This window comes from Engystomops pustulosus, chromosome 7, assembly GCF_040894005.1.
Source record: "Engystomops pustulosus chromosome 7, aEngPut4.maternal, whole genome shotgun sequence".
Taxonomy (NCBI): domain Eukaryota; kingdom Metazoa; phylum Chordata; class Amphibia; order Anura; family Leptodactylidae; genus Engystomops; species Engystomops pustulosus.
The window spans coordinates 138969561-138990108 of record NC_092417.1 but is presented as its reverse complement, the minus strand read 5'-3'; the positions used below and the strand labels follow the sequence as shown (position 1 = coordinate 138990108).

The 20548-nt window shown below is 41.0% G+C and overlaps 28 non-coding genes across 28 annotated transcripts; all 28 read right to left on the bottom strand.

The window, feature by feature from the left end:
- Positions 1-195: 195 nt before the first annotated feature.
- On the bottom strand, positions 196-267 carry TRNAQ-UUG (transfer RNA glutamine (anticodon UUG)). The gene has a single exon. It is a non-coding gene; the product is annotated as a tRNA-Gln (tRNA).
- Positions 268-1288: 1021 nt separating this feature from the next.
- Positions 1289-1370, bottom strand: TRNAS-UGA (transfer RNA serine (anticodon UGA)). Its single transcript has one exon. It is a non-coding gene; the product is annotated as a tRNA-Ser (tRNA).
- A 286-nt stretch (positions 1371-1656) lies between these two features.
- Positions 1657-1728, bottom strand: TRNAQ-UUG (transfer RNA glutamine (anticodon UUG)). The gene has a single exon. It is a non-coding gene; the product is annotated as a tRNA-Gln (tRNA).
- A 1021-nt stretch (positions 1729-2749) lies between these two features.
- TRNAS-UGA (transfer RNA serine (anticodon UGA)) lies at positions 2750-2831 on the bottom strand. The gene has a single exon. It is a non-coding gene; the product is annotated as a tRNA-Ser (tRNA).
- Positions 2832-3117: 286 nt separating this feature from the next.
- Positions 3118-3189, bottom strand: TRNAQ-UUG (transfer RNA glutamine (anticodon UUG)). Its single transcript has one exon. It is a non-coding gene; the product is annotated as a tRNA-Gln (tRNA).
- A 1021-nt stretch (positions 3190-4210) lies between these two features.
- TRNAS-UGA (transfer RNA serine (anticodon UGA)) lies at positions 4211-4292 on the bottom strand. The gene has a single exon. It is a non-coding gene; the product is annotated as a tRNA-Ser (tRNA).
- Positions 4293-4578: 286 nt separating this feature from the next.
- On the bottom strand, positions 4579-4650 carry TRNAQ-UUG (transfer RNA glutamine (anticodon UUG)). The gene has a single exon. It is a non-coding gene; the product is annotated as a tRNA-Gln (tRNA).
- Positions 4651-5671: 1021 nt separating this feature from the next.
- On the bottom strand, positions 5672-5753 carry TRNAS-UGA (transfer RNA serine (anticodon UGA)). Its single transcript has one exon. It is a non-coding gene; the product is annotated as a tRNA-Ser (tRNA).
- Positions 5754-6039: 286 nt separating this feature from the next.
- Positions 6040-6111, bottom strand: TRNAQ-UUG (transfer RNA glutamine (anticodon UUG)). Its single transcript has one exon. It is a non-coding gene; the product is annotated as a tRNA-Gln (tRNA).
- Positions 6112-7132: 1021 nt separating this feature from the next.
- On the bottom strand, positions 7133-7214 carry TRNAS-UGA (transfer RNA serine (anticodon UGA)). The gene has a single exon. It is a non-coding gene; the product is annotated as a tRNA-Ser (tRNA).
- Positions 7215-7500: 286 nt separating this feature from the next.
- Positions 7501-7572, bottom strand: TRNAQ-UUG (transfer RNA glutamine (anticodon UUG)). The gene has a single exon. It is a non-coding gene; the product is annotated as a tRNA-Gln (tRNA).
- Positions 7573-8593: 1021 nt separating this feature from the next.
- On the bottom strand, positions 8594-8675 carry TRNAS-UGA (transfer RNA serine (anticodon UGA)). Its single transcript has one exon. It is a non-coding gene; the product is annotated as a tRNA-Ser (tRNA).
- A 286-nt stretch (positions 8676-8961) lies between these two features.
- Positions 8962-9033, bottom strand: TRNAQ-UUG (transfer RNA glutamine (anticodon UUG)). The gene has a single exon. It is a non-coding gene; the product is annotated as a tRNA-Gln (tRNA).
- Positions 9034-10054: 1021 nt separating this feature from the next.
- TRNAS-UGA (transfer RNA serine (anticodon UGA)) lies at positions 10055-10136 on the bottom strand. The gene has a single exon. It is a non-coding gene; the product is annotated as a tRNA-Ser (tRNA).
- A 286-nt stretch (positions 10137-10422) lies between these two features.
- Positions 10423-10494, bottom strand: TRNAQ-UUG (transfer RNA glutamine (anticodon UUG)). The gene has a single exon. It is a non-coding gene; the product is annotated as a tRNA-Gln (tRNA).
- A 1021-nt stretch (positions 10495-11515) lies between these two features.
- TRNAS-UGA (transfer RNA serine (anticodon UGA)) lies at positions 11516-11597 on the bottom strand. Its single transcript has one exon. It is a non-coding gene; the product is annotated as a tRNA-Ser (tRNA).
- A 286-nt stretch (positions 11598-11883) lies between these two features.
- On the bottom strand, positions 11884-11955 carry TRNAQ-UUG (transfer RNA glutamine (anticodon UUG)). Its single transcript has one exon. It is a non-coding gene; the product is annotated as a tRNA-Gln (tRNA).
- Positions 11956-12976: 1021 nt separating this feature from the next.
- TRNAS-UGA (transfer RNA serine (anticodon UGA)) lies at positions 12977-13058 on the bottom strand. Its single transcript has one exon. It is a non-coding gene; the product is annotated as a tRNA-Ser (tRNA).
- Positions 13059-13344: 286 nt separating this feature from the next.
- Positions 13345-13416, bottom strand: TRNAQ-UUG (transfer RNA glutamine (anticodon UUG)). The gene has a single exon. It is a non-coding gene; the product is annotated as a tRNA-Gln (tRNA).
- A 1021-nt stretch (positions 13417-14437) lies between these two features.
- Positions 14438-14519, bottom strand: TRNAS-UGA (transfer RNA serine (anticodon UGA)). The gene has a single exon. It is a non-coding gene; the product is annotated as a tRNA-Ser (tRNA).
- Positions 14520-14805: 286 nt separating this feature from the next.
- Positions 14806-14877, bottom strand: TRNAQ-UUG (transfer RNA glutamine (anticodon UUG)). Its single transcript has one exon. It is a non-coding gene; the product is annotated as a tRNA-Gln (tRNA).
- A 1021-nt stretch (positions 14878-15898) lies between these two features.
- On the bottom strand, positions 15899-15980 carry TRNAS-UGA (transfer RNA serine (anticodon UGA)). The gene has a single exon. It is a non-coding gene; the product is annotated as a tRNA-Ser (tRNA).
- Positions 15981-16266: 286 nt separating this feature from the next.
- Positions 16267-16338, bottom strand: TRNAQ-UUG (transfer RNA glutamine (anticodon UUG)). Its single transcript has one exon. It is a non-coding gene; the product is annotated as a tRNA-Gln (tRNA).
- Positions 16339-17359: 1021 nt separating this feature from the next.
- On the bottom strand, positions 17360-17441 carry TRNAS-UGA (transfer RNA serine (anticodon UGA)). Its single transcript has one exon. It is a non-coding gene; the product is annotated as a tRNA-Ser (tRNA).
- Positions 17442-17727: 286 nt separating this feature from the next.
- TRNAQ-UUG (transfer RNA glutamine (anticodon UUG)) lies at positions 17728-17799 on the bottom strand. The gene has a single exon. It is a non-coding gene; the product is annotated as a tRNA-Gln (tRNA).
- Positions 17800-18820: 1021 nt separating this feature from the next.
- TRNAS-UGA (transfer RNA serine (anticodon UGA)) lies at positions 18821-18902 on the bottom strand. The gene has a single exon. It is a non-coding gene; the product is annotated as a tRNA-Ser (tRNA).
- A 286-nt stretch (positions 18903-19188) lies between these two features.
- Positions 19189-19260, bottom strand: TRNAQ-UUG (transfer RNA glutamine (anticodon UUG)). Its single transcript has one exon. It is a non-coding gene; the product is annotated as a tRNA-Gln (tRNA).
- A 1021-nt stretch (positions 19261-20281) lies between these two features.
- TRNAS-UGA (transfer RNA serine (anticodon UGA)) lies at positions 20282-20363 on the bottom strand. The gene has a single exon. It is a non-coding gene; the product is annotated as a tRNA-Ser (tRNA).
- Between the last annotated feature and the right edge of the window lie 185 nt (positions 20364-20548).

Here is a 20548-nt window from a genome sequence, read left to right as displayed (position 1 = left end):
TTTGAATGGGAGTCTTCTGGCTGCACTAAGAAGTAAACTGATGGTTTCATTGGGAAAACCATAGACGTGCAGAAGAGTGTCCCTTTTGAACCTTTTATCAGCATGTTTGGGGTCATGAAATAAAGGTCTTGATTTTTAACTCAATCTCTGCCCCAAAAGTCATGAAAACAATCTTTGGCTGAAGGAATTTCTTAAAGGTTCCACCGAGATTTGAACTCGGATAGCTGGATTCAAAGTCCAGAGTGCTAACCGTTACACCATGGAACCTTACAGTCTGTGGGCACGGGGAGGCATTAGTTCCATGACAAGCCTTGGCAACGCGATGACCTTGATCAAATTGCGTATGATGTTGGAAACAGGGTGAGTACTGCTGTCCAAAACAACAGAGATCACACAATGGTAGCTTATATGGGTTTCCTGCCGGGAAGGAAAAAAATCATAGCGTCCAAATCATAGGGTTTTGCAATGTAACCGCTTTTCTAATATAATGTTATCAAAAATGTCAACATTTGACATGACTCTTCTTTAGTATGTCCATTTTTCACAGGACATGTTCATCCCAGCCCTTCTGTGTCATTGGACAATCAACTTCTAGATCTTTCAAACTGCTCCTGAGTTACCTCTCAATATTTCGCTAAACTTTTAGAATACCACCCCCAGCTTTTGGAACCTTAAACCTCTGAGATGGCAGGCAAAAGCATAGTTGGCAGAAAAGTTTATGGCCCAGTTGGAGAACAATATGAAAGTGGTGGGAGGTAACTGTCTTCTTAAATTGCAAGGGGTGAAGGGAATTGTCTTATGTGTTCACAGTAGCTTCCTGTCAAGAAAGAAGGGGAACAAAAGCCACACAAAATGATGAAATGTTTAAGGACATGAAATCAGAAAACATGTTTCAATTTCAAACAATTAACATTTGGAAAAGCTTATTTTTCACTAGGACGACCAATTTTGTAAAAATCTTGTTCTATAGGCTTTCTAAAGGTGCTGTGGTCATACGACAAGGGTTGTCTTAAAATCATCTCCGAATCTGTCTTATAATCACATTACTGTATCCTTTGCCTGGTAATGGGGTAGAAATTAAAAAAGACCCCTAAAGCTATATACAGGCAGACATTTAAAGCTTATCATTCGGAAGGCGCTACACATTTTGCAAGTCAAAAGCTACTTCATAGCTTTTTGCAAAAGGGATTGTACTTTCTCATCTCTGGAAACTTGCACGCTGGACAGAGGGGTTCAAAGAGAAAGATTTAGTCTAGCAATGCTATGCTCTAAGGACAGGAAACTTAGACGTAGTCGGCAGGATTTGAACCTGCGCGGGGAGACCCCAATCGATTTCAAGTCCATCGCCTTAACCACTCAGCCACGACTACTACATGCAGGAAGCCAGATGCATGGGTTTCATTCCCTTTGCTACACAGCTTTACCTCCTAGATCAGGGTTGATTGTTCCCCAAGCACTCTGTTTGAATGGGAGTCTTCTGGCTGCACTAAGAAGTAAACTGATGGTTTCATTGGGAAAACCATAGACATGCAGAAGAGTGTCCCTTTTGAACCTTTTATCAGCATGTTTGGGGTCATGAAATAAAGGTCTTGATTTTTAACTCAATCTCTGCCCCAAAAGTCATGAAAACAATCTTTGGCTGAAGGAATTTCTTAAAGGTTCCACCGAGATTTGAACTCGGATAGCTGGATTCAAAGTCCAGAGTGCTAACCGTTACACCATGGAACCTTACAGTCTGTGGGCACGGGGAGGCATTAGTTCCATGACAAGTTTTGGCAACGCGATGACCTTGATCAAATTGCGTATGATGTTGGAAACAGGGTGAGTACTGCTGTCCAAAACAACAGAGATCACACAATGGTAGCTTATATGGGTTTCCTGCCGGGAAGAAAAAAAATCATAGCGTCCAAATCATAGGGTTTTGCAATGTAACCGCTTTTCTAATATAATGTTATCAAAAATGTCAACATTTGACATGACTCTTCTTTAGTATGTCCATTTTTCACAGGACATGTTCATCCCAGCCCTTCTGTGTCATTGGACAATCAACTTCTAGATCTTTCAAACTGCTCCTGAGTTACCTCTCAATATTTCGCTAAACTTTTAGAATACCACCCCCAGCTTTTGGAACCTTAAACCTCTGAGATGGCAGGCAAAAGCATAGTTGCCAGAAAAGTTTATGGCCCAGTTGGAGAACAATATGAAAGTGGTGGGAGGTAACTGTCTTCTTAAATTGCAAGGGGTGAAGGGAATTGTCTTATGTGTTCACAGTAGCTTCCTGTCAAGAAAGAAGGGGAACAAAAGCCACACAAAATGATGAAATGTTTAAGGACATGAAATCAGAAAACATGTTTCAATTTCAAACAATTAACATTTGGAAAAGCTTATTTTTCACTAGGACGACCAATTTTGTAAAAATCTTGTTCTATAGGCTTTCTAAAGGTGCTGTGGTCATACGACAAGGGTTGTCTTAAAATCATCTCCGAATCTGTCTTATAATCACATTACTGTATCCTTTGCCTGGTAATGGGGTAGAAATTAAAAAAGACCCCTAAAGCTATATACAGGCAGACATTTAAAGCTTATCATTCGGAAGGCGCTACACATTTTGCAAGTCAAAAGCTACTTCATAGCTTTTTGCAAAAGGGATTGTACTTTCTCATCTCTGGAAACTTGCACGCTGGACAGAGGGGTTCAAAGAGAAAGATTTAGTCTAGCAATGCTATGCTCTAAGGACAGAAAACTTAGACGTAATCGGCAGGATATGAACCTGCGCGGGGAGACCCCAATGGATTTCAAGTCCATCGCCTTAACCACTCGGCCACGACTACTACATGCAGGAAGCCAGATGCATGGGTTTCATTCCCTTTGCTACATAGCTTAACATCCTAGATCAGGGTTGATTGTTCCCCAAGCACTCTGTTTGAATGGGAGTCTTCTGGCTGCACTAAGAAGTAAACTGATGGTTTCATTGGGAAAACCATAGACATGCAGAAGAGTGTCCCTTTTGAACCTTTTATCAGCATGTTTGGGGTCATGAAATAAAGGTCTTGATTTTTAACTCAATCTCTGCCCCAAAAGTCATGAAAACAATCTTTGGCTGAAGGAATTTCTTAAAGGTTCCACCGAGATTTGAACTCGGATAGCTGGATTCAAAGTCCAGAGTGCTAACCGTTACACCATGGAACCTTACAGTCTGTGGGCACGGGGAGGCATTAGTTCCATGACAAGTTTTGGCAACGCGATGACCTTGATCAAATTGCGTATGATGTTGGAAACAGGGTGAGTACTGCTGTCCAAAACAACAGAGATCACACAATGGTAGCTTATATGGGTTTCCTGCCGGGAAGAAAAAAAATCATAGCGTCCAAATCATAGGGTTTTGCAATGTAACCGCTTTTCTAATATAATGTTATCAAAAATGTCAACATTTGACATGACTCTTCTTTAGTATGTCCATTTTTCACAGGACATGTTCATCCCAGCCCTTCTGTGTCATTGGACAATCAACTTCTAGATCTTTCAAACTGCTCCTGAGTTACCTCTCAATATTTCGCTAAACTTTTAGAATACCACCCCCAGCTTTTGGAACCTTAAACCTCTGAGATGGCAGGCAAAAGCATAGTTGCCAGAAAAGTTTATGGCCCAGTTGGAGAACAATATGAAAGTGGTGGGAGGTAACTGTCTTCTTAAATTGCAAGGGGTGAAGGGAATTGTCTTATGTGTTCACAGTAGCTTCCTGTCAAGAAAGAAGGGGAACAAAAGCCACACAAAATGATGAAATGTTTAAGGACATGAAATCAGAAAACATGTTTCAATTTCAAACAATTAACATTTGGAAAAGCTTATTTTTCACTAGGACGACCAATTTTGTAAAAATCTTGTTCTATAGGCTTTCTAAAGGTGCTGTGGTCATACGACAAGGGTTGTCTTAAAATCATCTCCGAATCTGTCTTATAATCACATTACTGTATCCTTTGCCTGGTAATGGGGTAGAAATTAAAAAAGACCCCTAAAGCTATATACAGGCAGACATTTAAAGCTTATCATTCGGAAGGCGCTACACATTTTGCAAGTCAAAAGCTACTTCATAGCTTTTTGCAAAAGGGATTGTACTTTCTCATCTCTGGAAACTTGCACGCTGGACAGAGGGGTTCAAAGAGAAAGATTTAGTCTAGCAATGCTATGCTCTAAGGACAGAAAACTTAGACGTAATCGGCAGGATATGAACCTGCGCGGGGAGACCCCAATGGATTTCAAGTCCATCGCCTTAACCACTCGGCCACGACTACTACATGCAGGAAGCCAGATGCATGGGTTTCATTCCCTTTGCTACATAGCTTAACATCCTAGATCAGGGTTGATTGTTCCCCAAGCACTCTGTTTGAATGGGAGTCTTCTGGCTGCACTAAGAAGTAAACTGATGGTTTCATTGGGAAAACCATAGACGTGCAGAAGAGTGTCCCTTTTGAACCTTTTATCAGCATGTTTGGGGTCATGAAATAAAGGTCTTGATTTTTAACTCAATCTCTGCCCCAAAAGTCATGAAAACAATCTTTGGCTGAAGGAATTTCTTAAAGGTTCCACCGAGATTTGAACTCGGATAGCTGGATTCAAAGTCCAGAGTGCTAACCGTTACACCATGGAACCTTACAGTCTGTGGGCACGGGGAGGCATTAGTTCCATGACAAGCCTTGGCAACGCGATGACCTTGATCAAATTGCGTATGATGTTGGAAACAGGGTGAGTACTGCTGTCCAAAACAACAGAGATCACACAATGGTAGCTTATATGGGTTTCCTGCCGGGAAGGAAAAAAATCATAGCGTCCAAATCATAGGGTTTTGCAATGTAACCGCTTTTCTAATATAATGTTATCAAAAATGTCAACATTTGACATGACTCTTCTTTAGTATGTCCATTTTTCACAGGACATGTTCATCCCAGCCCTTCTGTGTCATTGGACAATCAACTTCTAGATCTTTCAAACTGCTCCTGAGTTACCTCTCAATATTTCGCTAAACTTTTAGAATACCACCCCCAGCTTTTGGAACCTTAAACCTCTGAGATGGCAGGCAAAAGCATAGTTGGCAGAAAAGTTTATGGCCCAGTTGGAGAACAATATGAAAGTGGTGGGAGGTAACTGTCTTCTTAAATTGCAAGGGGTGAAGGGAATTGTCTTATGTGTTCACAGTAGCTTCCTGTCAAGAAAGAAGGGGAACAAAAGCCACACAAAATGATGAAATGTTTAAGGACATGAAATCAGAAAACATGTTTCAATTTCAAACAATTAACATTTGGAAAAGCTTATTTTTCACTAGGACGACCAATTTTGTAAAAATCTTGTTCTATAGGCTTTCTAAAGGTGCTGTGGTCATACGACAAGGGTTGTCTTAAAATCATCTCCGAATCTGTCTTATAATCACATTACTGTATCCTTTGCCTGGTAATGGGGTAGAAATTAAAAAAGACCCCTAAAGCTATATACAGGCAGACATTTAAAGCTTATCATTCGGAAGGCGCTACACATTTTGCAAGTCAAAAGCTACTTCATAGCTTTTTGCAAAAGGGATTGTACTTTCTCATCTCTGGAAACTTGCACGCTGGACAGAGGGGTTCAAAGAGAAAGATTTAGTCTAGCAATGCTATGCTCTAAGGACAGGAAACTTAGACGTAGTCGGCAGGATTTGAACCTGCGTGGGGAGACCCCAATCGATTTCAAGTCCATCGCCTTAACCACTCAGCCACGACTACTACATGCAGGAAGCCAGATGCATGGGTTTCATTCCCTTTGCTACACAGCTTTACATCCTAGATCAGGGTTGATTGTTCCCCAAGCACTCTGTTTGAATGGGAGTCTTCTGGCTGCACTAAGAAGTAAACTGATGGTTTCATTGGGAAAACCATAGACATGCAGAAGAGTGTCCCTTTTGAACCTTTTATCAGCATGTTTGGGGTCATGAAATAAAGGTCTTGATTTTTAACTCAATCTCTGCCCCAAAAGTCATGAAAACAATCTTTGGCTGAAGGAATTTCTTAAAGGTTCCACCGAGATTTGAACTCGGATAGCTGGATTCAAAGTCCAGAGTGCTAACCGTTACACCATGGAACCTTACAGTCTGTGGGCACGGGGAGGCATTAGTTCCATGACAAGTTTTGGCAACGCGATGACCTTGATCAAATTGCGTATGATGTTGGAAACAGGGTGAGTACTGCTGTCCAAAACAACAGAGATCACACAATGGTAGCTTATATGGGTTTCCTGCCGGGAAGAAAAAAAATCATAGCGTCCAAATCATAGGGTTTTGCAATGTAACCGCTTTTCTAATATAATGTTATCAAAAATGTCAACATTTGACATGACTCTTCTTTAGTATGTCCATTTTTCACAGGACATGTTCATCCCAGCCCTTCTGTGTCATTGGACAATCAACTTCTAGATCTTTCAAACTGCTCCTGAGTTACCTCTCAATATTTCGCTAAACTTTTAGAATACCACCCCCAGCTTTTGGAACCTTAAACCTCTGAGATGGCAGGCAAAAGCATAGTTGCCAGAAAAGTTTATGGCCCAGTTGGAGAACAATATGAAAGTGGTGGGAGGTAACTGTCTTCTTAAATTGCAAGGGGTGAAGGGAATTGTCTTATGTGTTCACAGTAGCTTCCTGTCAAGAAAGAAGGGGAACAAAAGCCACACAAAATGATGAAATGTTTAAGGACATGAAATCAGAAAACATGTTTCAATTTCAAACAATTAACATTTGGAAAAGCTTATTTTTCACTAGGACGACCAATTTTGTAAAAATCTTGTTCTATAGGCTTTCTAAAGGTGCTGTGGTCATACGACAAGGGTTGTCTTAAAATCATCTCCGAATCTGTCTTATAATCACATTACTGTATCCTTTGCCTGGTAATGGGGTAGAAATTAAAAAAGACCCCTAAAGCTATATACAGGCAGACATTTAAAGCTTATCATTCGGAAGGCGCTACACATTTTGCAAGTCAAAAGCTACTTCATAGCTTTTTGCAAAAGGGATTGTACTTTCTCATCTCTGGAAACTTGCACGCTGGACAGAGGGGTTCAAAGAGAAAGATTTAGTCTAGCAATGCTATGCTCTAAGGACAGAAAACTTAGACGTAATCGGCAGGATATGAACCTGCGCGGGGAGACCCCAATGGATTTCAAGTCCATCGCCTTAACCACTCGGCCACGACTACTACATGCAGGAAGCCAGATGCATGGGTTTCATTCCCTTTGCTACATAGCTTAACATCCTAGATCAGGGTTGATTGTTCCCCAAGCACTCTGTTTGAATGGGAGTCTTCTGGCTGCACTAAGAAGTAAACTGATGGTTTCATTGGGAAAACCATAGACGTGCAGAAGAGTGTCCCTTTTGAACCTTTTATCAGCATGTTTGGGGTCATGAAATAAAGGTCTTGATTTTTAACTCAATCTCTGCCCCAAAAGTCATGAAAACAATCTTTGGCTGAAGGAATTTCTTAAAGGTTCCACCGAGATTTGAACTCGGATAGCTGGATTCAAAGTCCAGAGTGCTAACCGTTACACCATGGAACCTTACAGTCTGTGGGCACGGGGAGGCATTAGTTCCATGACAAGCCTTGGCAACGCGATGACCTTGATCAAATTGCGTATGATGTTGGAAACAGGGTGAGTACTGCTGTCCAAAACAACAGAGATCACACAATGGTAGCTTATATGGGTTTCCTGCCGGGAAGAAAAAAAATCATAGCGTCCAAATCATAGGGTTTTGCAATGTAACCGCTTTTCTAATATAATGTTATCAAAAATGTCAACATTTGACATGACTCTTCTTTAGTATGTCCATTTTTCACAGGACATGTTCATCCCAGCCCTTCTGTGTCATTGGACAATCAACTTCTAGATCTTTCAAACTGCTCCTGAGTTACCTCTCAATATTTCGCTAAACTTTTAGAATACCACCCCCAGCTTTTGGAACCTTAAACCTCTGAGATGGCAGGCAAAAGCATAGTTGGCAGAAAAGTTTATGGCCCAGTTGGAGAACAATATGAAAGTGGTGGGAGGTAACTGTCTTCTTAAATTGCAAGGGGTGAAGGGAATTGTCTTATGTGTTCACAGTAGCTTCCTGTCAAGAAAGAAGGGGAACAAAAGCCACACAAAATGATGAAATGTTTAAGGACATGAAATCAGAAAACATGTTTCAATTTCAAACAATTAACATTTGGAAAAGCTTATTTTTCACTAGGACGACCAATTTTGTAAAAATCTTGTTCTATAGGCTTTCTAAAGGTGCTGTGGTCATACGACAAGGGTTGTCTTAAAATCATCTCCGAATCTGTCTTATAATCACATTACTGTATCCTTTGCCTGGTAATGGGGTAGAAATTAAAAAAGACCCCTAAAGCTATATACAGGCAGACATTTAAAGCTTATCATTCGGAAGGCGCTACACATTTTGCAAGTCAAAAGCTACTTCATAGCTTTTTGCAAAAGGGATTGTACTTTCTCATCTCTGGAAACTTGCACGCTGGACAGAGGGGTTCAAAGAGAAAGATTTAGTCTAGCAATGCTATGCTCTAAGGACAGAAAACTTAGACGTAATCGGCAGGATATGAACCTGCGCGGGGAGACCCCAATGGATTTCAAGTCCATCGCCTTAACCACTCGGCCACGACTACTACATGCAGGAAGCCAGATGCATGGGTTTCATTCCCTTTGCTACATAGCTTAACATCCTAGATCAGGGTTGATTGTTCCCCAAGCACTCTGTTTGAATGGGAGTCTTCTGGCTGCACTAAGAAGTAAACTGATGGTTTCATTGGGAAAACCATAGACGTGCAGAAGAGTGTCCCTTTTGAACCTTTTATCAGCATGTTTGGGGTCATGAAATAAAGGTCTTGATTTTTAACTCAATCTCTGCCCCAAAAGTCATGAAAACAATCTTTGGCTGAAGGAATTTCTTAAAGGTTCCACCGAGATTTGAACTCGGATAGCTGGATTCAAAGTCCAGAGTGCTAACCGTTACACCATGGAACCTTACAGTCTGTGGGCACGGGGAGGCATTAGTTCCATGACAAGCCTTGGCAACGCGATGACCTTGATCAAATTGCGTATGATGTTGGAAACAGGGTGAGTACTGCTGTCCAAAACAACAGAGATCACACAATGGTAGCTTATATGGGTTTCCTGCCGGGAAGGAAAAAAATCATAGCGTCCAAATCATAGGGTTTTGCAATGTAACCGCTTTTCTAATATAATGTTATCAAAAATGTCAACATTTGACATGACTCTTCTTTAGTATGTCCATTTTTCACAGGACATGTTCATCCCAGCCCTTCTGTGTCATTGGACAATCAACTTCTAGATCTTTCAAACTGCTCCTGAGTTACCTCTCAATATTTCGCTAAACTTTTAGAATACCACCCCCAGCTTTTGGAACCTTAAACCTCTGAGATGGCAGGCAAAAGCATAGTTGGCAGAAAAGTTTATGGCCCAGTTGGAGAACAATATGAAAGTGGTGGGAGGTAACTGTCTTCTTAAATTGCAAGGGGTGAAGGGAATTGTCTAATGTGTTCACAGTAGCTTCCTGTCAAGAAAGAAGGGGAACAAAAGCCACACAAAATGATGAAATGTTTAAGGACATGAAATCAGAAAACATGTTTCAATTTCAAACAATTAACATTTGGAAAAGCTTATTTTTCACTAGGACGACCAATTTTGTAAAAATCTTGTTCTATAGGGTTTCTAAAGGTGCTGTGGTCATACGACAAGGGTTGTCTTAAAATCATCTCCGAATCTGTCTTATAATCACATTACTGTATCCTTTGCCTGGTAATGGGGTAGAAATTAAAAAAGACCCCTAAAGCTATATACAGGCAGACATTTAAAGCTTATCATTCGGAAGGCGCTACACATTTTGCAAGTCAAAAGCTACTTCATAGCTTTTTGCAAAAGGGATTGTACTTTCTCATCTCTGGAAACTTGCACGCTGGACAGAGGGGTTCAAAGAGAAAGATTTAGTCTAGCAATGCTATGCTCTAAGGACAGAAAACTTAGACGTAATCGGCAGGATATGAACCTGCGCGGGGAGACCCCAATGGATTTCAAGTCCATCGCCTTAACCACTCGGCCACGACTACTACATGCAGGAAGCCAGATGCATGGGTTTCATTCCCTTTGCTACATAGCTTAACATCCTAGATCAGGGTTGATTGTTCCCCAAGCACTCTGTTTGAATGGGAGTCTTCTGGCTGCACTAAGAAGTAAACTGATGGTTTCATTGGGAAAACCATAGACATGCAGAAGAGTGTCCCTTTTGAACCTTTTATCAGCATGTTTGGGGTCATGAAATAAAGGTCTTGATTTTTAACTCAATCTCTGCCCCAAAAGTCATGAAAACAATCTTTGGCTGAAGGAATTTCTTAAAGGTTCCACCGAGATTTGAACTCGGATAGCTGGATTCAAAGTCCAGAGTGCTAACCGTTACACCATGGAACCTTACAGTCTGTGGGCACGGGGAGGCATTAGTTCCATGACAAGCCTTGGCAACGCGATGACCTTGATCAAATTGCGTATGATGTTGGAAACAGGGTGAGTACTGCTGTCCAAAACAACAGAGATCACACAATGGTAGCTTATATGGGTTTCCTGCCGGGAAGAAAAAAAATCATAGCGTCCAAATCATAGGGTTTTGCAATGTAACCGCTTTTCTAATATAATGTTATCAAAAATGTCAACATTTGACATGACTCTTCTTTAGTATGTCCATTTTTCACAGGACATGTTCATCCCAGCCCTTCTGTGTCATTGGACAATCAACTTCTAGATCTTTCAAACTGCTCCTGAGTTACCTCTCAATATTTCGCTAAACTTTTAGAATACCACCCCCAGCTTTTGGAACCTTAAACCTCTGAGATGGCAGGCAAAAGCATAGTTGGCAGAAAAGTTTATGGCCCAGTTGGAGAACAATATGAAAGTGGTGGGAGGTAACTGTCTTCTTAAATTGCAAGGGGTGAAGGGAATTGTCTTATGTGTTCACAGTAGCTTCCTGTCAAGAAAGAAGGGGAACAAAAGCCACACAAAATGATGAAATGTTTAAGGACATGAAATCAGAAAACATGTTTCAATTTCAAACAATTAACATTTGGAAAAGCTTATTTTTCACTAGGACGACCAATTTTGTAAAAATCTTGTTCTATAGGCTTTCTAAAGGTGCTGTGGTCATACGACAAGGGTTGTCTTAAAATCATCTCCGAATCTGTCTTATAATCACATTACTGTATCCTTTGCCTGGTAATGGGGTAGAAATTAAAAAAGACCCCTAAAGCTATATACAGGCAGACATTTAAAGCTTATCATTCGGAAGGCGCTACACATTTTGCAAGTCAAAAGCTACTTCATAGCTTTTTGCAAAAGGGATTGTACTTTCTCATCTCTGGAAACTTGCACGCTGGACAGAGGGGTTCAAAGAGAAAGATTTAGTCTAGCAATGCTATGCTCTAAGGACAGGAAACTTAGACGTAGTCGGCAGGATTTGAACCTGCGCGGGGAGACCCCAATCGATTTCAAGTCCATCGCCTTAACCACTCAGCCACGACTACTACATGCAGGAAGCCAGATGCATGGGTTTCATTCCCTTTGCTACACAGCTTTACATCCTAGATCAGGGTTGATTGTTCCCCAAGCACTCTGTTTGAATGGGAGTCTTCTGGCTGCACTAAGAAGTAAACTGATGGTTTCATTGGGAAAACCATAGACATGCAGAAGAGTGTCCCTTTTGAACCTTTTATCAGCATGTTTGGGGTCATGAAATAAAGGTCTTGATTTTTAACTCAATCTCTGCCCCAAAAGTCATGAAAACAATCTTTGGCTGAAGGAATTTCTTAAAGGTTCCACCGAGATTTGAACTCGGATAGCTGGATTCAAAGTCCAGAGTGCTAACCGTTACACCATGGAACCTTACAGTCTGTGGGCACGGGGAGGCATTAGTTCCATGACAAGTTTTGGCAACGCGATGACCTTGATCAAATTGCGTATGATGTTGGAAACAGGGTGAGTACTGCTGTCCAAAACAACAGAGATCACACAATGGTAGCTTATATGGGTTTCCTGCCGGGAAGAAAAAAAATCATAGCGTCCAAATCATAGGGTTTTGCAATGTAACCGCTTTTCTAATATAATGTTATCAAAAATGTCAACATTTGACATGACTCTTCTTTAGTATGTCCATTTTTCACAGGACATGTTCATCCCAGCCCTTCTGTGTCATTGGACAATCAACTTCTAGATCTTTCAAACTGCTCCTGAGTTACCTCTCAATATTTCGCTAAACTTTTAGAATACCACCCCCAGCTTTTGGAACCTTAAACCTCTGAGATGGCAGGCAAAAGCATAGTTGCCAGAAAAGTTTATGGCCCAGTTGGAGAACAATATGAAAGTGGTGGGAGGTAACTGTCTTCTTAAATTGCAAGGGGTGAAGGGAATTGTCTTATGTGTTCACAGTAGCTTCCTGTCAAGAAAGAAGGGGAACAAAAGCCACACAAAATGATGAAATGTTTAAGGACATGAAATCAGAAAACATGTTTCAATTTCAAACAATTAACATTTGGAAAAGCTTATTTTTCACTAGGACGACCAATTTTGTAAAAATCTTGTTCTATAGGCTTTCTAAAGGTGCTGTGGTCATACGACAAGGGTTGTCTTAAAATCATCTCCGAATCTGTCTTATAATCACATTACTGTATCCTTTGCCTGGTAATGGGGTAGAAATTAAAAAAGACCCCTAAAGCTATATACAGGCAGACATTTAAAGCTTATCATTCGGAAGGCGCTACACATTTTGCAAGTCAAAAGCTACTTCATAGCTTTTTGCAAAAGGGATTGTACTTTCTCATCTCTGGAAACTTGCACGCTGGACAGAGGGGTTCAAAGAGAAAGATTTAGTCTAGCAATGCTATGCTCTAAGGACAGAAAACTTAGACGTAATCGGCAGGATATGAACCTGCGCGGGGAGACCCCAATGGATTTCAAGTCCATCGCCTTAACCACTCGGCCACGACTACTACATGCAGGAAGCCAGATGCATGGGTTTCATTCCCTTTGCTACATAGCTTAACATCCTAGATCAGGGTTGATTGTTCCCCAAGCACTCTGTTTGAATGGGAGTCTTCTGGCTGCACTAAGAAGTAAACTGATGGTTTCATTGGGAAAACCATAGACGTGCAGAAGAGTGTCCCTTTTGAACCTTTTATCAGCATGTTTGGGGTCATGAAATAAAGGTCTTGATTTTTAACTCAATCTCTGCCCCAAAAGTCATGAAAACAATCTTTGGCTGAAGGAATTTCTTAAAGGTTCCACCGAGATTTGAACTCGGATAGCTGGATTCAAAGTCCAGAGTGCTAACCGTTACACCATGGAACCTTACAGTCTGTGGGCACGGGGAGGCATTAGTTCCATGACAAGCCTTGGCAACGCGATGACCTTGATCAAATTGCGTATGATGTTGGAAACAGGGTGAGTACTGCTGTCCAAAACAACAGAGATCACACAATGGTAGCTTATATGGGTTTCCTGCCGGGAAGAAAAAAAATCATAGCGTCCAAATCATAGGGTTTTGCAATGTAACCGCTTTTCTAATATAATGTTATCAAAAATGTCAACATTTGACATGACTCTTCTTTAGTATGTCCATTTTTCACAGGACATGTTCATCCCAGCCCTTCTGTGTCATTGGACAATCAACTTCTAGATCTTTCAAACTGCTCCTGAGTTACCTCTCAATATTTCGCTAAACTTTTAGAATACCACCCCCAGCTTTTGGAACCTTAAACCTCTGAGATGGCAGGCAAAAGCATAGTTGGCAGAAAAGTTTATGGCCCAGTTGGAGAACAATATGAAAGTGGTGGGAGGTAACTGTCTTCTTAAATTGCAAGGGGTGAAGGGAATTGTCTTATGTGTTCACAGTAGCTTCCTGTCAAGAAAGAAGGGGAACAAAAGCCACACAAAATGATGAAATGTTTAAGGACATGAAATCAGAAAACATGTTTCAATTTCAAACAATTAACATTTGGAAAAGCTTATTTTTCACTAGGACGACCAATTTTGTAAAAATCTTGTTCTATAGGCTTTCTAAAGGTGCTGTGGTCATACGACAAGGGTTGTCTTAAAATCATCTCCGAATCTGTCTTATAATCACATTACTGTATCCTTTGCCTGGTAATGGGGTAGAAATTAAAAAAGACCCCTAAAGCTATATACAGGCAGACATTTAAAGCTTATCATTCGGAAGGCGCTACACATTTTGCAAGTCAAAAGCTACTTCATAGCTTTTTGCAAAAGGGATTGTACTTTCTCATCTCTGGAAACTTGCACGCTGGACAGAGGGGTTCAAAGAGAAAGATTTAGTCTAGCAATGCTATGCTCTAAGGACAGAAAACTTAGACGTAATCGGCAGGATATGAACCTGCGCGGGGAGACCCCAATGGATTTCAAGTCCATCGCCTTAACCACTCGGCCACGACTACTACATGCAGGAAGCCAGATGCATGGGTTTCATTCCCTTTGCTACATAGCTTAACATCCTAGATCAGGGTTGATTGTTCCCCAAGCACTCTGTTTGAATGGGAGTCTTCTGGCTGCACTAAGAAGTAAACTGATGGTTTCATTGGGAAAACCATAGACGTGCAGAAGAGTGTCCCTTTTGAACCTTTTATCAGCATGTTTGGGGTCATGAAATAAAGGTCTTGATTTTTAACTCAATCTCTGCCCCAAAAGTCATGAAAACAATCTTTGGCTGAAGGAATTTCTTAAAGGTTCCACCGAGATTTGAACTCGGATAGCTGGATTCAAAGTCCAGAGTGCTAACCGTTACACCATGGAACCTTACAGTCTGTGGGCACGGGGAGGCATTAGTTCCATGACAAGCCTTGGCAACGCGATGACCTTGATCAAATTGCGTATGATGTTGGAAACAGGGTGAGTACTGCTGTCCAAAACAACAGAGATCACACAATGGTAGCTTATATGGGTTTCCTGCCGGGAAGGAAAAAAATCATAGCGTCCAAATCATAGGGTTTTGCAATGTAACCGCTTTTCTAATATAATGTTATCAAAAATGTCAACATTTGACATGACTCTTCTTTAGTATGTCCATTTTTCACAGGACATGTTCATCCCAGCCCTTCTGTGTCATTGGACAATCAACTTCTAGATCTTTCAAACTGCTCCTGAGTTACCTCTCAATATTTCGCTAAACTTTTAGAATACCACCCCCAGCTTTTGGAACCTTAAACCTCTGAGATGGCAGGCAAAAGCATAGTTGGCAGAAAAGTTTATGGCCCAGTTGGAGAACAATATGAAAGTGGTGGGAGGTAACTGTCTTCTTAAATTGCAAGGGGTGAAGGGAATTGTCTTATGTGTTCACAGTAGCTTCCTGTCAAGAAAGAAGGGGAACAAAAGCCACACAAAATGATGAAATGTTTAAGGACATGAAATCAGAAAACATGTTTCAATTTCAAACAATTAACATTTGGAAAAGCTTATTTTTCACTAGGACGACCAATTTTGTAAAAATCTTGTTCTATAGGCTTTCTAAAGGTGCTGTGGTCATACGACAAGGGTTGTCTTAAAATCATCTCCGAATCTGTCTTATAATCACATTACTGTATCCTTTGCCTGGTAATGGGGTAGAAATTAAAAAAGACCCCTAAAGCTATATACAGGCAGACATTTAAAGCTTATCATTCGGAAGGCGCTACACATTTTGCAAGTCAAAAGCTACTTCATAGCTTTTTGCAAAAGGGATTGTACTTTCTCATCTCTGGAAACTTGCACGCTGGACAGAGGGGTTCAAAGAGAAAGATTTAGTCTAGCAATGCTATGCTCTAAGGACAGGAAACTTAGACGTAGTCGGCAGGATTTGAACCTGCGTGGGGAGACCCCAATCGATTTCAAGTCCATCGCCTTAACCACTCAGCCACGACTACTACATGCAGGAAGCCAGATGCATGGGTTTCATTCCCTTTGCTACACAGCTTTACATCCTAGATCAGGGTTGATTGTTCCCCAAGCACTCTGTTTGAATGGGAGTCTTCTGGCTGCACTAAGAAGTAAACTGATGGTTTCATTGGGAAAACCATAGACATGCAGAAGAGTGTCCCTTTTGAACCTTTTATCAGCATGTTTGGGGTCATGAAATAAAGGTCTTGATTTTTAACTCAATCTCTGCCCCAAAAGTCATGAAAACAATCTTTGGCTGAAGGAATTTCTTAAAGGTTCCACCGAGATTTGAACTCGGATAGCTGGATTCAAAGTCCAGAGTGCTAACCGTTACACCATGGAACCTTACAGTCTGTGGGCACGGGGAGGCATTAGTTCCATGACAAGTTTTGGCAACGCGATGACCTTGATCAAATTGCGTATGATGTTGGAAACAGGGTGAGTACTGCTGTCCAAAACAACAGAGATCACACAATGGTAGCTTATATGGGTTTCCTGCCGGGAAGAAAAAAAATCATAGCGTCCAAATCATAGGGTTTTGCAATGTAACCGCTTTTCTAATATAATGTTATCAAAAATGTCAACATTTGACATGACTCTTCTTTAGTATGTCCATTTTTCACAGGACATGTTCATCCCAGCCCTTCTGTGTCATTGGACAATCAACTTCTAGATCTTTCAAACTGCTCCTGAGTTACCTCTCAATATTTCGCTAAACTTTTAGAATACCACCCCCAGCTTTTGGAACCTTAAACCTCTGAGATGGCAGGCAAAAGCATAGTTGCCAGAAAAGTTTATGGCCCAGTTGGAGAACAATATGAAAGTGGTGGGAGGTAACTGTCTTCTTAAATTGCAAGGGGTGAAGGGAATTGTCTTATGTGTTCACAGTAGCTTCCTGTCAAGAAAGAAGGGGAACAAAAGCCACACAAAATGATGAAATGTTTAAGGACATGAAATCAGAAAACATGTTTCAATTTCAAACAATTAACATTTGGAAAAGCTTATTTTTCACTAGGACGACCAATTTTGTAAAAATCTTGTTCTATAGGCTTTCTAAAGGTGCTGTGGTCATACGACAAGGGTTGTCTTAAAATCATCTCCGAATCTGTCTTATAATCACATTACTGTATCCTTTGCCTGGTAATGGGGTAGAAATTAAAAAAGACCCCTAAAGCTATATACAGGCAGACATTTAAAGCTTATCATTCGGAAGGCGCTACACATTTTGCAAGTCAAAAGCTACTTCATAGCTTTTTGCAAAAGGGATTGTACTTTCTCATCTCTGGAAACTTGCACGCTGGACAGAGGGGTTCAAAGAGAAAGATTTAGTCTAGCAATGCTATGCTCTAAGGACAGAAAACTTAGACGTAATCGGCAGGATATGAACCTGCGCGGGGAGACCCCAATGGATTTCAAGTCCATCGCCTTAACCACTCGGCCACGACTACTACATGCAGGAAGCCAGATGCATGGGTTTCATTCCCTTTGCTACATAGCTTAACATCCTAGATCAGGGTTGATTGTTCCCCAAGCACTCTGTTTGAATGGGAGTCTTCTGGCTGCACTAAGAAGTAAACTGATGGTTTCATTGGGAAAACCATAGACGTGCAGAAGAGTGTCCCTTTTGAACCTTTTATCAGCATGTTTGGGGTCATGAAATAAAGGTCTTGATTTTTAACTCAATCTCTGCCCCAAAAGTCATGAAAACAATCTTTGGCTGAAGGAATTTCTTAAAGGTTCCACCGAGATTTGAACTCGGATAGCTGGATTCAAAGTCCAGAGTGCTAACCGTTACACCATGGAACCTTACAGTCTGTGGGCACGGGGAGGCATTAGTTCCATGACAAGCCTTGGCAACGCGATGACCTTGATCAAATTGCGTATGATGTTGGAAACAGGGTGAGTACTGCTGTCCAAAACAACAGAGATCACACAATGGTAGCTTATATGGGTTTCCTGCCGGGAAGAAAAAAAATCATAGCGTCCAAATCATAGGGTTTTGCAATGTAACCGCTTTTCTAATATAATGTTATCAAAAATGTCAACATTTGACATGACTCTTCTTTAGTATGTCCATTTTTCACAGGACATGTTCATCCCAGCCCTTCTGTGTCATTGGACAATCAACTTCTAGATCTTTCAAACTGCTCCTGAGTTACCTCTCAATATTTCGCTAAACTTTTAGAATACCACCCCCAGCTTTTGGAACCTTAAACCTCTGAGATGGCAGGCAAAAGCATAGTTGGCAGAAAAGTTTATGGCCCAGTTGGAGAACAATATGAAAGTGGTGGGAGGTAACTGTCTTCTTAAATTGCAAGGGGTGAAGGGAATTGTCTTATGTGTTCACAGTAGCTTCCTGTCAAGAAAGAAGGGGAACAAAAGCCACACAAAATGATGAAATGTTTAAGGACATGAAATCAGAAAACATGTTTCAATTTCAAACAATTAACATTTGGAAAAGCTTATTTTTCACTAGGACGACCAATTTTGTAAAAATCTTGTTCTATAGGCTTTCTAAAGGTGCTGTGGTCATACGACAAGGGTTGTCTTAAAATCATCTCCGAATCTGTCTTATAATCACATTACTGTATCCTTTGCCTGGTAATGGGGTAGAAATTAAAAAAGACCCCTAAAGCTATATACAGGCAGACATTTAAAGCTTATCATTCGGAAGGCGCTACACATTTTGCAAGTCAAAAGCTACTTCATAGCTTTTTGCAAAAGGGATTGTACTTTCTCATCTCTGGAAACTTGCACGCTGGACAGAGGGGTTCAAAGAGAAAGATTTAGTCTAGCAATGCTATGCTCTAAGGACAGAAAACTTAGACGTAATCGGCAGGATATGAACCTGCGCGGGGAGACCCCAATGGATTTCAAGTCCATCGCCTTAACCACTCGGCCACGACTACTACATGCAGGAAGCCAGATGCATGGGTTTCATTCCCTTTGCTACATAGCTTAACATCCTAGATCAGGGTTGATTGTTCCCCAAGCACTCTGTTTGAATGGGAGTCTTCTGGCTGCACTAAGAAGTAAACTGATGGTTTCATTGGGAAAACCATAGACGTGCAGAAGAGTGTCCCTTTTGAACCTTTTATCAGCATGTTTGGGGTCATGAAATAAAGGTCTTGATTTTTAACTCAATCTCTGCCCCAAAAGTCATGAAAACAATCTTTGGCTGAAGGAATTTCTTAAAGGTTCCACCGAGATTTGAACTCGGATAGCTGGATTCAAAGTCCAGAGTGCTAACCGTTACACCATGGAACCTTACAGTCTGTGGGCACGGGGAGGCATTAGTTCCATGACAAGCCTTGGCAACGCGATGACCTTGATCAAATTGCGTATGATGTTGGAAACAGGGTGAGTACTGCTGTCCAAAACAACAGAGATCACACAATGGTAGCTTATATGGGTTTCCTGCCGGGAAGGAAAAAAATCATAGCGTCCAAATCATAGGGTTTTGCAATGTAACCGCTTTTCTAATATAATGTTATCAAAAATGTCAACATTTGACATGACTCTTCTTTAGTATGTCCATTTTTCACAGGACATGTTCATCCCAGCCCTTCTGTGTCATTGGACAATCAACTTCTAGATCTTTCAAACTGCTCCTGAGTTACCTCTCAATATTTCGCTAAACTTTTAGAATACCACCCCCAGCTTTTGGAACCTTAAACCTCTGAGATGGCAGGCAAAAGCATAGTTGGCAGAAAAGTTTATGGCCCAGTTGGAGAACAATATGAAAGTGGTGGGAGGTAACTGTCTTCTTAAATTGCAAGGGGTGAAGGGAATTGTCTAATGTGTTCACAGTAGCTTCCTGTCAAGAAAGAAGGGGAACAAAAGCCACACAAAATGATGAAATGTTTAAGGACATGAAATCAGAAAACATGTTTCAATTTCAAACAATTAACATTTGGAAAAGCTTATTTTTCACTAGGACGACCAATTTTGTAAAAATCTTGTTCTATAGGGTTTCTAAAGGTGCTGTGGTCATACGACAAGGGTTGTCTTAAAATCATCTCCGAATCTGTCTTATAATCACATTACTGTATCCTTTGCCTGGTAATGGGGTAGAAATTAAAAAAGACCCCTAAAGCTATATACAGGCAGACATTTAAAGCTTATCATTCGGAAGGCGCTACACATTTTGCAAGTCAAAAGCTACTTCATAGCTTTTTGCAAAAGGGATTGTACTTTCTCATCTCTGGAAACTTGCACGCTGGACAGAGGGGTTCAAAGAGAAAGATTTAGTCTAGCAATGCTATGCTCTAAGGACAGAAAACTTAGACGTAATCGGCAGGATATGAACCTGCGCGGGGAGACCCCAATGGATTTCAAGTCCATCGCCTTAACCACTCGGCCACGACTACTACATGCAGGAAGCCAGATGCATGGGTTTCATTCCCTTTGCTACATAGCTTAACATCCTAGATCAGGGTTGATTGTTCCCCAAGCACTCTGTTTGAATGGGAGTCTTCTGGCTGCACTAAGAAGTAAACTGATGGTTTCATTGGGAAAACCATAGACATGCAGAAGAGTGTCCCTTTTGAACCTT